The sequence below is a fragment of the Cebus imitator genome, unplaced genomic scaffold, assembly GCF_001604975.1.
Source record: "Cebus imitator isolate Cc_AM_T3 unplaced genomic scaffold, Cebus_imitator-1.0 Scaffold192, whole genome shotgun sequence".
Lineage (NCBI taxonomy): Eukaryota > Metazoa > Chordata > Mammalia > Primates > Cebidae > Cebus > Cebus imitator.
Window position 1 is genome coordinate 80,734 of NW_016107507.1, and position 11,844 is coordinate 92,577.

The following is an 11,844-nucleotide window of genomic DNA, read 5'->3' on the forward strand; positions in this document are numbered from 1 at the left end:
AAAAAAAAAAAGAAGATTGTTGAGATTACAAATATGGAACTCACAGGCCAGGCGCAGTGGCTTATACCTGTGATCCCAGCACTTTGAGAGGCCAAGGTGGGTGGATCACTTGAGGTCAGGAGTTTGAGACCAGCCTGGGCAACATAGTGAAACCTCATCTTTACTAAAAATACAAAAATTAGCTGGATGTGGTGGCACACGCCTGTAGTCCCAGCAACTGAGAGCCTGAGACAGGAGAATCACTTGAACCTAAGAGGTAGAAGTGGCAGTGAGCTGAGATCACACCACTGAACTCCAGCTTGGGTGACAGAGTGAGATTCCATCTCCAAAAAAAGAAGAAATATGGACCTGGCAAATAATCACATACTGGAGCTGATGGGAGATAGTCCTGAAGCCTTAGCCCACTTTCCGTGACTGGTCATAGACTCCCACTCGGTGCCTTGTGCACATTAGAATCACATGGACACCTCTTTTAACTTTAATTTCAAGTTCAGGGGTACATGTGCAGGTTTGTTATATAGGTAAACTTGTATCATGAAGGTTTGTTGTACAGATTATTTCATCACCCAGATATTAAGCCTAGTACCCATTAATTGTTTTTCCTGATCCTCTCCCTCCTCCCACCTTTCACTCTCTGATAGGCCTCAGTGTGGGTTGTGTGTTCTCATCATTTACCTTCCACTTATAAGTGAGAATATGCAGTATTTGGTTTTCTGTTTCTGTGTTAGTTTGCTGAGGATAATAGCCTCCAACTCCATCCATGTCCCTGCAAAGTACATGATCTCATTCTTTTTTATGACTGCATAGTATTCCATGTCCCTGCAAAGTACATGATCTCATTCTTTTTTATGACTGCATAATATATGCACATTTTCTTATCCAGTCTATCATTGATGGGCATTTAGGTTGATTCCATGCCTTTGCTATTGGGAATAGTGCTGCAATGAACATATACATTCACATGTCTTTATAACAGAAAAATTTATATTATTTTGGGCACATACCCAGTAATGAGATTGCTCGCTCAAAATGGTAGTCCTGCTTTTAGCTGTTTGAGGAATCACCACACTGTCTTCCACAAGGGTTGAACTAATTTACGCTCCCACTAACAGTGTATAAGTGTTTCTTTTTCTCCAAAACCTCACCAGCATTTGTTCTTTTTCAACTTTTTAATAATAGCCATTCTGACTGTTATAGTATCACTGATCATTGAGATCTCATTGTGATTTTGATTTGCATTTGTCCAATGATCAGTGATGTTAAGCTTCTTTTAGATGACTGTTGGCCACATGTATGTCTTCATTTGAAAGTGTCTGTTCATGTCCTTTGCCTACTTTTGTGATCACAATTCACTGCATCCTCAACCTCCCAGGCCCAAGTGATTCCCCAAACTCTGCCTCCCAAGTAGCTGAGACCACGGGCAGGTGCCTCTATGCAAGCTAGTTTATTTATTTTTGAAGAGATGGGGTCTCCCTATGTTGGCCAGGCATGGTGGCTCATGCTTGTAATCCCAGCTCTTTGGGAGGCCTAGACAGGTGGATCACTTGAACCCAAGAATTCGAGACCATCCCAGGCAACATAGGGAGACTCTGTCTCCACAAAGATTAAAAAAAAAAAATAGCTGGCATAGTGACACCTGCCTATGGTCCCAGCTACTTGGAAGGCTGAGGTTGGGGGATCACTGGGGCTCAGGAGGTTGAGGCTGCAGTGAGCTGTGGTCACACCGCTGCCCTCCAACCTGGGCAACAGAGCAAGACCCTGTCAAGAAAGAAAGAAAAGGAAGGAAGGAAGGAAGGAAGGAAGGAAGGAAGGGAGGGAGGGAGGGAGGGAGGGAGGGAGGGAGGACGAGAAAGGGAAGGAAAAAAGGAAAGAATACTTACTGCCAGGACCGTACTCCAGTGGAACCAGAATCACTGAGAGAAGGGCCTAGGCATCTGTATATTTAAACGTTCCCCACGTGATTCTGCTATACAGGGATGATTTAGAACTACTGCTCCATAGCCAGGCATGGTGGCTCACACCTGTAATACCAGCACTTTGGGAGGCCGAGGTAGGTGGATCACGAGGTCAGGAGTTCAAGAGCAGCCTGACCAACATAGTGAAACACTGCCTATACTAAAAGTACAAAACTTAGCTGGGCGTGGTGGCTCGTGCCTGTAATCCCAACTACTCAGGAGGCTCAGGCAGGAGAATTGCTTGAATCTGGAGGTGAAGGTTGGAGTGGGCCAAGATCATGCCACAGCACTCCAGCCTGGATGACAAAATGAGACTCCGTCTCAAAAAACAGAACAAAACTACTGCTCCAAGTGCTCAAATGAGTAAGACAGATCTGGGATGATAAGAGGGGTGGATCACAGTACAGAGGTACCCCCAGAATCAAACATAGAAATATATATATATGTCCAAAGGTGGGAGTTTCAAAATCCGAAAGCTGCCCAGGGTTCCCCAAGGCTTCTGGGAGAGACTGAGAATAACTTTTGCAAGGTCTCTCAACTAAAAAGTGGCAAAGGTGAAATGTAAACCAAAATTTGTCTGACCTTGAATATTCTGCTTTTCTAACTTTCAAATGCCAAGTTCAGTCAGTCCCATAACTCATCAGCAATGCTTGCGTGCGCATGTTGGTTACTTCCCTCCTAACCTCTCATTGAGGTCCTCTGCATTGAGGAGTCAGGGTTGGGATTGAACAAGCTAGGACTAGAAGAGGATACAGGCAATTTGAGTCCTGGAAGCTTTCTGGGAGGTTGAGGAAGCCAGAATGGTGCTGCAGAGAAGGATTTGGGGAATCTTGGAGGCAGAGAGAGAAGCAGGTCAGCATCTTTGCATGACCCCAGTACCTGGCACAGTGTCCCACCCACAGCCTTCTGAGTCTCCGCCCATAAACCTGCAACACCAGCTCCAGCCTCTAGAGTGGCAGCTGCTGTGAGCACCAGTGCAGTGTGCCTTCGGAGCTGCAGCCCCGCTTGGTCTCGGAGACTCTCAGGACTGGCTTGCAGCGCCTCACAGCCCTGGTTAGTCACCCCAGAGGTCCAGGTCCCCGAGACACTCATTACCATAGTCTTACGTCCTACTTTCCGGACCCCGTACTGGCTGTTCAGTCTGCTTAGACCATTTCCCCAGTCACCTGTAAGGCTAAACCCCTCACCGTCAATCTCACTGCTATTATTCGAATGTCCCCTCCAAAACTCATGTTGAGATTTAATTACCATTGTGATGGTATTAAGACGTAAAACTGTTAAAAGGTTTTTAGACCACGAGGGCTCCCCCTCATGAGTGGATTAATGGCATTATCATAAGAGTGGTTTCATTGTCTCAAGACTGTGTTGTTATAAAAACAAACAGCCCTCTCTGTCTCTCACTGTCACCCTCACTTACCCTTCTGCTTTTCACCATGGGACAACACAACACAAAGGTCCTTACCAGATGCCAAGACCATGCTCTCAAACTTCCCAGCTTCCTGAACTGTGAGCCAAATAAATTTTTGTTCCTTATGTGTCATCCAGTCTATTGTATTCTGTAATAGCAACATAAGGTGGACTAAGACACTCACCTTCTGACATGGCTTATGCTGTCCACTCTTTTTTTTTCTTTTTTTTAATTTTTTTTACCAGGGGGAAGTGCGAACGCAGTCTCCCACTACCACAAATTATGCAGTCGAGTTTCCCACATTTGGGGAATTCGCAGCGGTCAGCACATCCGGAGTGCAATGGGTAAGCCCCGTCCTGGGAAAACCGCCTACGTGATCATGGTATCTCCCCTGCCAGGTAAGTATGACCACTCTATTTTAAATTACATATACACAAACACACACACACACGTGTGTGCAGATACCCCTGGCACTCCTGATTCCCCTTACCAAAATTTACCTTGTCTTAATTTTTTTCCATAGCACTTAACACCTTCTAACATTGGACATAATTTAATTTTTTTGCATGTTACATTTGTTAGTTGCTTTCTCTTTCCTCCAGCTAGAACACAAGCTCCAAAGTAGAAATCTTTATTTTGTTTGCTAATGTAGTCCAAGCACCCAGAATAGTACATGACCTATTGTAATACTCCATAAACACGTTTGGACTGAAAGAATAAATTAATGAATTAGCATTACCTCTGTACACACCTGATCTACCAGGAACCGTTGATCTACCATGACCCCAGTACCTGGCACCGTGTCCGCCTCATGTCCTGACCCACCCCATGTGCGTATTTCCCTGAGCCCTCTGGGGTACACACTCTGAGCCTGCACCAACATCATAATCTCAGCCTTTTTCAAAGACCTTTTTACCTCCTCACCTCAACCCAAGCCTGGCTCTTTGTTAAAAACATCACCTTGCCCACAATCACCCGCAAAGAGGCAGTCTTTTCTCAGCTTAAGGTCCCACCCACGGCGGCCCCTTCCCTGACCACCCTATCCATTGTAGCGTCCCAGCTCTTTGTTCACTGTTCTCTTTTTCAGCCCCTTCCTCCTTTCTTTTTACTAAAGCACTTATTACAACATAAAATTACTTCTTTGTCCATTTTCTTGTTAATGATCATTTTCCCTCTAGAATATGGGCTTCTTGAGGACAGGACCGTGTTTATCTGCTTCACTGTGTGTTGCTAGCACTTAGCACACAGGTAGGCACTCAAGGGACACATGAAGAAGGAATAAAGAGATTAAGAGGTGAGGGGTTGGAGATATCAGAAAGTTCTGCTTTATCCAAATGCATAGGAAGAAAGTATTCCATTGAGACATAGAGTCCCCTGATTTCTTTTTAGACAGTAAAAAGAGCTTGACAATAAATGGCTAAATGGCAGATTTTTTGTTTTTTCGGTTCTTTTAGCTGGAGTCTCACTCTGTTGCCCATGCTGGAATGCAGTGGGCAACAGAGTGAGACTCCAGCTAAAAGTCTTGGCTCATTACAACCTCCACCTCCCAGGTTCAAGAGATTCTCCTGCCTCAGCCTCCTGAGTAGCTGGGACTACAGGCAGGCACCACTGTGCCTGGCTAATTTTTTTTGTATTTTTTGTAGAGATGGGTTCTTACCATATTGGCCAGCCTGGTCTCGAACTCCTGGCCTCTAGTGATCTGCCCGCCTCAGCCTCTCAAAGTACCAGGATTATAGGCCTGAGCCACTGTGCCTGGCCCTAAATGGCAGGTCTTAATATTGAAGAGGCAGGGCACAAGATCTGATCATGGAACCTGGGTGTGTAGGAAAGGGGATCCTGGTCAGAGGAAACAGACATGGCTAGCACCGAATTCCCCTCTATTGTCCTGCTAGTTCCTACTTGCTTGATTAGGGATTCACAGGGGCTGATTTGAGCATCTATCCCATGAATACAAGGTGGCAACTCGAGGGCTAATTCTTCTAGTCCAAATAGGTGATAGCATTGTCTCCCTGACCTTGCAAATAAATTCAGGCATGTCCAGTGAGTTATCATTCCATCGAATGCATCAGTCTTTTCTCCACATCCAGAATGGCAAATGTACACTGGGCCCTTGCTAAGTGCTGGTGCTCCACTGAATTGTACACCTTGTATAATTCTCCCCAGCTCTCATTATTTCCATTTTACAGATGAGGAGCCTGTGGAGAATGCAGTACAGCATGGATTAGTACTCAGGCAGCCTGGTTCCCAAACTTGAAGCCTTCACCATCGCATTTTACTACTTCTTTTCTCTGCTACTTTCAAAGTAGAGCAACTCCATGTAATTCATTTGACACGGGTAATAACTCAGCACCTCTGCACTCATCCCTAAACCGTGACGTGTTTACAAAGCTGGCCCTGTAGTTATTGATGGAGGGAAGGTTCTAGTTCACAACGATGAGCAGAGGTTGAAAAAAAAAAGTGGTTGCCAACAATTGCCTACCTACTGGAAACCAGTCATTTTGTTCTCATTTTGTAAAAATGGGAAAAGCATTAAGTTACCAGCAACACAAGCAATCATGCTCAACAGGTACTTGCTGTGATTTGGAGCTCTTCTGGAGTCCACTGCCAAAAAGAAAGTTAAGTAATTGAGGATGCTTTCCCATAGAAAGGAGTTTTTACATTGCAAATATCTATCAGTGCATCACTTCTCTTTTCCAAAAATAGGACCTTTATTCCAATTGACTTTGTTCTTCTTCAGAGAGAAACTGCATTTGAATAGAAGCTCAAGTGCCACCTGCAGCACTTGGGCACATGCACGCTGATGTTATTTCTGAAATGGGAGACTGTGGGGTTGGGACAGGAGCAAAGTGTACTTAGGATGCTCTGAAATTAAACTGAAGCCACCATGTGTGATTCCTGTGTACCTTGAATGCCAGCTCCTTAGGAGGGTTTCCTAGATGTACCAGTCTTTTCCAAGGCCATCCCTGGAGGCAAGTGCCTGGAGTACTCTGTATCTATCAAACACAGCATGATTAAAAGAGGCATCAGAGCAACCTAGACACTAAAAGAATGGGAAGAGACTTTATCTTAGAACATCTAAATCCTAGGAGGCTGAAAAATGGAAAGATGAAGGAAGAGAGATTACTACAAGAAGTCTTCTTCAAGGTGTAGGGGCTCACAGTTTTTTTAAGCATCAGCAAGAAAAGGAATCAAAGGGATGCCTTCTCCCTCCTACAGCTTTGAAGCCCCAGACTTCCTAAAGCTGAAGCCCATGCTGACCTTTATGAGAAAGGCAGAGCATGGCTTAGTACTTCATCTTTGTTTTGCCCTTGGAAGTAACAGCCCCACCTGCATGGTTTCTGAAGCTGGCCTGGTCCTGCAACGGCAGTAGTTCCTTGTCTTTTCAATAGATGATAAAGCAGATGTTAGGTACTGCTGTGAGGGAGCCCTGAAAATGAGTTGTAATGATCCAAGCCTCAAAAGCAAGTCTAACACTCAGGCCTATCCTAAAATGACTTTGCCACCTAACTAAAGCCATATGGCCTGGATATATTCAAACTAGATTCTTTGCCAGAGAAATTCCTTGAGATTCAACTGTTCTCTTTAAAATTATGATCTTCTTTAATATTATGAAGGGGACAGTGTCCAATTCTCTCCTCTTCTGGATTATTTGGAGAGTATCCAAAATAAGGTGTCCCTGTTGTATTGTCTTGGGACCATCTGTAACTGAATCAACTATGGTACCTGTTAAAAATTCAGTCCTCAGTCCCATCTCAGACCTACTAAGTCAGATTCTCTGGAGGTGGGGTCTGGGAATTTGCACTTTGCAAATTTAGAGGATTCTGAGACATACTAGTGTTTGGGAATTACTGGATATGAGGATAAGAGTGGCACTTTCTCAGAAAAATTTGGCCCAAGTGAGATTACAGACATTTTTTTCCAGCACCCTAATGCTATTACGTTAACGCGGCATTAGGGAGTTGCAGATCCATTACAGAACAAAAGATCTGAACACAGAATGATGGGAACCAGTTTCCTTAAATGCCTCTGCCTTGCTAATAGTGCTGGTTGCTGCTTAATGGTAGTTCGCTACGAACAAAAGGAGCAGAGACTGGGTGCACAGGTAAATCTGCAATTGCCATGGAAACAGCAGCCATTGTCACCAGAGGATCCCCTCTTAGGCAATCCTGCCATTCCGTTCAAAAACCCCAGCTTCTGCTTACTTCAGATTCAGATTAGAAATCATACTTTCTTGAGGCATGCTTCTGAGGGTTTATAAATGTGTATCCAAAAAAGAAGTAAATAGAGAATCATACTGTTTTCTTCTCTTATATATCTTCCAACAGCATTCCAGCATAATCCAAACAGGATGGAAATTCTCATCTCTTGGCACAAAATCTCATATCATCCCTTGCGTGTAGGGGAATAGGAGGGGTTGAGTTTGGAGTTGAAATAATTCATTTACCTTCCTCCTTTCCCTACTTAATTAGTAAACCTAGAAACAAATGCACCCGCACTAGGATTTTAATTAAGTTAAAACTGTAACACATTGTTTATTTTATACTGAGTTTAGAGGAATTTTTTGAAGTGTGACTGTGACGGAAACAATGCCACACTTGTGTTCTAGAAGCCTAGATGTTAAGATGGAGCGCATCATGCACAGTAAACACTGGATCTTACATTATGCATTGAGCATTTTATCTTTGCCTAAAATGGTAAAATAACAGCAACTCGAAGCATATGTGCTTATCACATAGGAAATAGGGCTCAGTAGGCTGTGTCGTCGCCAAGAGAACTTTTCACATTGCTGAGCCAGGTTTTCTCCTTTCTAGGCCCAGAAACCCAAGTACTCCCTGAGTATATGAACCCTCAACAGGGGCAGATTCACTCAGCCCTAAAAACAGAATGCCGGATTATTCATTCATAATGAGAAGTACAGCTCCCAGGGACAGGAACGCTCTTGGATTGCATAACCAGCACTTCCTCCCCAGGTTGGTGGACCTGTGGGCTAGGCCAAATAATATCGTGGTCAAAATGCCATTTTCTTCTTTTACAGTCGGAAAAAGAAAACTATTGGAAGAAATGGAATACTAAAAGCCCTTGTAACAGATCCATTTCCATACGCAGAATGATAGAGGAAGTCAGATAATAATCAAAGATTGCCTGGAGAGCAGGAAGTCCGAAAAAAGAGAGTTCTCCAGATAAATCCAAGGCTAATGGCATCAGGCTGAGATGGCCTGAGGCCTCACCTACATGATGGGATTGGTCCAGCCACCAGGAGGGGGATTATTCCATCTCCTCTGGACAATGGTTTGGAGGGCCCAGCCAACTGTTCCTTATGATTCCATTTTCTATTCTTTATGACTCTAACCTCCAAGCTGACCACCATGCTCCTGATTTTCACATTATTTCTTTAGCTATGCTTAATGTTAGTCGGTTTACTGTCTTGCAGACTGAAGAGCATTGTCTTTGGAATGGTTTCACGTATTCCACATTCTGTGTTCTGCACAATTTAGTGTGTAGTTCATAGTGTAATTCTGTGCCACCTCCCTCATTTTAATATTTTGAGAGCATCCTTTCCAAAGCTCCAGATAGTTGGGCAACATAGCTGAGTACAATGTTGTATTTCTTCTGATTTGCAAGTGACCCCAGCAAGTATTCGAAAAGATAGTAAGAAATTTCCACTCTGTCTCTTCCTTAGCATGGATTTGGTTGAGACTAAGCTATGCTAAGCTACCTTCAAATGCCATTGCAAGGACGTCAGTGGTTCCTTGGGAGATGTTGTCCTCCTTATTGCTTGCCTTCTCCAGTTACTGTTCATTCATCACCAGTTACTCATTAGGTGAATGTTTGTATCCCAAACTGAGAGGGCAAGGGGTGAAACAGGGATAAGGGAACCTCGCAGGATGAGCAACAGGGGTATGGATTGCTCCTTCCATAGCCCCACTGCTCAAACCCCTAGGGGGAGCATGCAGATGGACAGGTACAGAGGCAGTAGGGAGCACTTTTGGGCTCCAACCCCCTCCAGTGTCTATAGGTGGGTGTCTGCGACTTCTGAAGCCCCCAGGGGTTTGTGTTACAGTGGTCTCTTTCACTTTAGCCCTCTGCAGATGGCTTGTGCTAATCAGTTCAATAGACCCTCTGCCTTATCACAAGGGCAGGGGGTCAGTTTGACAGCCTTCTGTATCCCGAGTTCTTGCCCAGTGTATTGGAAGAATTAGATCCCATGTGGGCTGGAAGGATGAGTGCAAGGTTTTATAAGTGGTGGAGATGGCTCTCAGCAAGATGGACAGGGAGCTGGAAGGGTGGTTGGATGAAGTGGGAAAATGGCCTTCCCCTGGAGTTGGGCTGCCCAGCCGCTGACTCTTCTCTGACCTCCTGGCTGAACTCCCCTAGGCCTCCAGGCATCCTTCCTCTTCTCTCTTTCTCTACCTTGTTGTTCTGTTGTCGCTGCTCTGCCGTTTCCGACATTCAGCCACTTGTGTCTGTGCCCACTAAGGTCGCAGGTTTCTATGGGCACAGGATGGGGGGCGTGGTGGGCCAGAGCGGTCTTGGAAAACGCAACATTTGGGTGTGAAAACAGGAGTGCGTGCTCTCACTTAGGTCTGCAGGCACAGGCCTGAGGGTGGAGCCCTTGCCAGGGATCCCACCCTTCACTACCCAGCACTTCCCTGCCTCCCTCCTGCATCAGGGACAAACGAGAATAGGGCAAAGCAGAGCCTGAGCGAGGGAGTGCGGGTGGGGACCTAGATCTCCGGGACCACGGAAGCCATTAGAAAGTTTTTATTTTAATTTGTCGTATTAAAATGTTTTATTTGTTGGGCTGAACGAACATCTATTGCATGAATATACCTAATTTTGCACATGTTGTATTCATTATCAGATCATCAGATACATTCTAGCAAAACAGAAGGAAGAACACTTCATATAATCCCGGGGGACGTTTGCTCTCTTTATGTTACTGAGGGAAAGGAACTTGGGAGTTAAGTTCTTCTGAAAGCTTCATACTGGAATGAAGCTGCCTCCCAAAAATGAAGACCAAAAAAATAGAAATAAAATAGTAAACAACAGGGTCACTCATTTTCTAGATTCCAAAAGATATATGAGAAGTGAGGGGCACGAAGGAGTAGGAACCTATTTGGAAGTCCAGACCCCACTCCCCGCTGCCTTTTGACCCTTGCTCTACTTTTAGCCTACGAATGAACTTCACAAAGTGAAGCAGAGCCTGCTCATTCTTGGCTGCCAGGCCTTCATTAGGGTTTCTGCAAGGAAAGTGTGAGCACAGCATTCAGCATTCACCCTGGGAGACAGCAGACTTCTGGAGCAGCCTTAGCTCTCTCTGGGGAGTATTTATGGGCCTTGCAGCAATCTAAATGCACAGGAGAATTCCAGCCTGGGCTTCCGCTATTTCCAGAAAATTGGAGGTCCGACGTCGATGAGGATGACAAAAGAGTCTTAGGGTTTGCTGAAAAAGTCAGGGGTTGTTCAGCATTACTCACTGTCTATACTGCAAGCTGTTTTGGTTCAGGCTGACCAGGAAGGAAACAACCCCAGAGACTGCTCATCAGGTTCCACAGTGACAAGGGAAGGAAAATATATCATGTGCCTCAGGATCTAGCCAGAGTTAAAGCCTAGGAATTAAGCAGAGGCAACTCAGATAGGCAAAAAGACAGTCTACCAATTTTAGGTGAAATTGTGAAGATCCTGCAGTCTTCACAATCTAGAAACAAAATGATGCTGAATAGGCTTCAGAATTCGCATAATGGATGATAAAAAATAAAAAGTTGAACTTAATAGATATTTTCTGAACCATTATTAAACTCCTATGTAGGAGGGAAAGAGAAAGTAAGAAAAAGTAGAAAGACGAAGGAATGTTTTATCATTTGGACATACCAGAGTACTTTTATTTCTTTTTTAGCAGAACCATAGAACCATCGGAGCTACCAAATCTACGTTGACTGATTGGTGGAGACACACACACACACACACACACAAACACATCTGTAAATTTATAGACTTTACATATAAATATATGCATTCATACTAATAATGTACATAAAGAATAAATTTATGTGTATATATATTTAAATTGGAGGATGTAACAAGGCTAGGCTATTGGCATATACCATAAAACAACATCCAAATAAAGGAGGAAGGTGGGCTGGGCACGGTGGCTCACGCCTGTAATCCCAGCACTTGGAGAGGCTGAGGCTGGTGGATCACCTGAGGTCAGAAGTTTGAGACCAGCTTGGCCAACATGGCAAAACCCCGTCTCTACTAAAAACACAAAAATGGATTAGCTGGGCATGGTGGTGCACACCTGTAATCCCAGCTACTTGGGAAGCTGAGGCAGGAGAATTGCTTGAACCTGGGAGGTGGAGGTTGCAGTGAGCCAAGATTGCACCATTGCAATCCAGGCTGGGCGACAGAGCAAGACTTCCTCTCAAAAAAAAAAAAAAAAAAAAAGGCCGGGTGCGGTGGCTCAAGCCTGTAATCCCAGCA

At 44.6% G+C, this 11,844-nt stretch overlaps 1 long non-coding RNA gene and 1 other non-coding gene across 5 annotated transcripts in view; both read right to left on the minus strand.

The window, feature by feature from the left end:
* The window catches only part of LOC119473884, a 32,371-nt gene that overhangs the window by 4,082 nt on the left and 16,445 nt on the right, over positions 1 to 11,844 (minus strand). The window contains exons 3-4 of one of the 4 annotated variants that reach the window (XR_005203134.1): positions 10,089 to 10,094; positions 3,638 to 3,754 (exon numbers count right to left, since the gene is read on the minus strand). This is a non-coding gene — a long non-coding RNA (uncharacterized LOC119473884). Of the gene's footprint in view, positions 1 to 3,634; positions 3,755 to 10,088; positions 10,095 to 11,844 lie in introns of all 4 variants that reach the window. The other 3 variants (XR_005203136.1, XR_005203135.1, XR_005203137.1) reach the window with 3 other exon arrangements.
* Positions 3,606 to 3,769, minus strand: LOC119473900. The gene has a single exon (XR_005203157.1). It is a non-coding gene; the product is annotated as a U1 spliceosomal RNA (small nuclear RNA).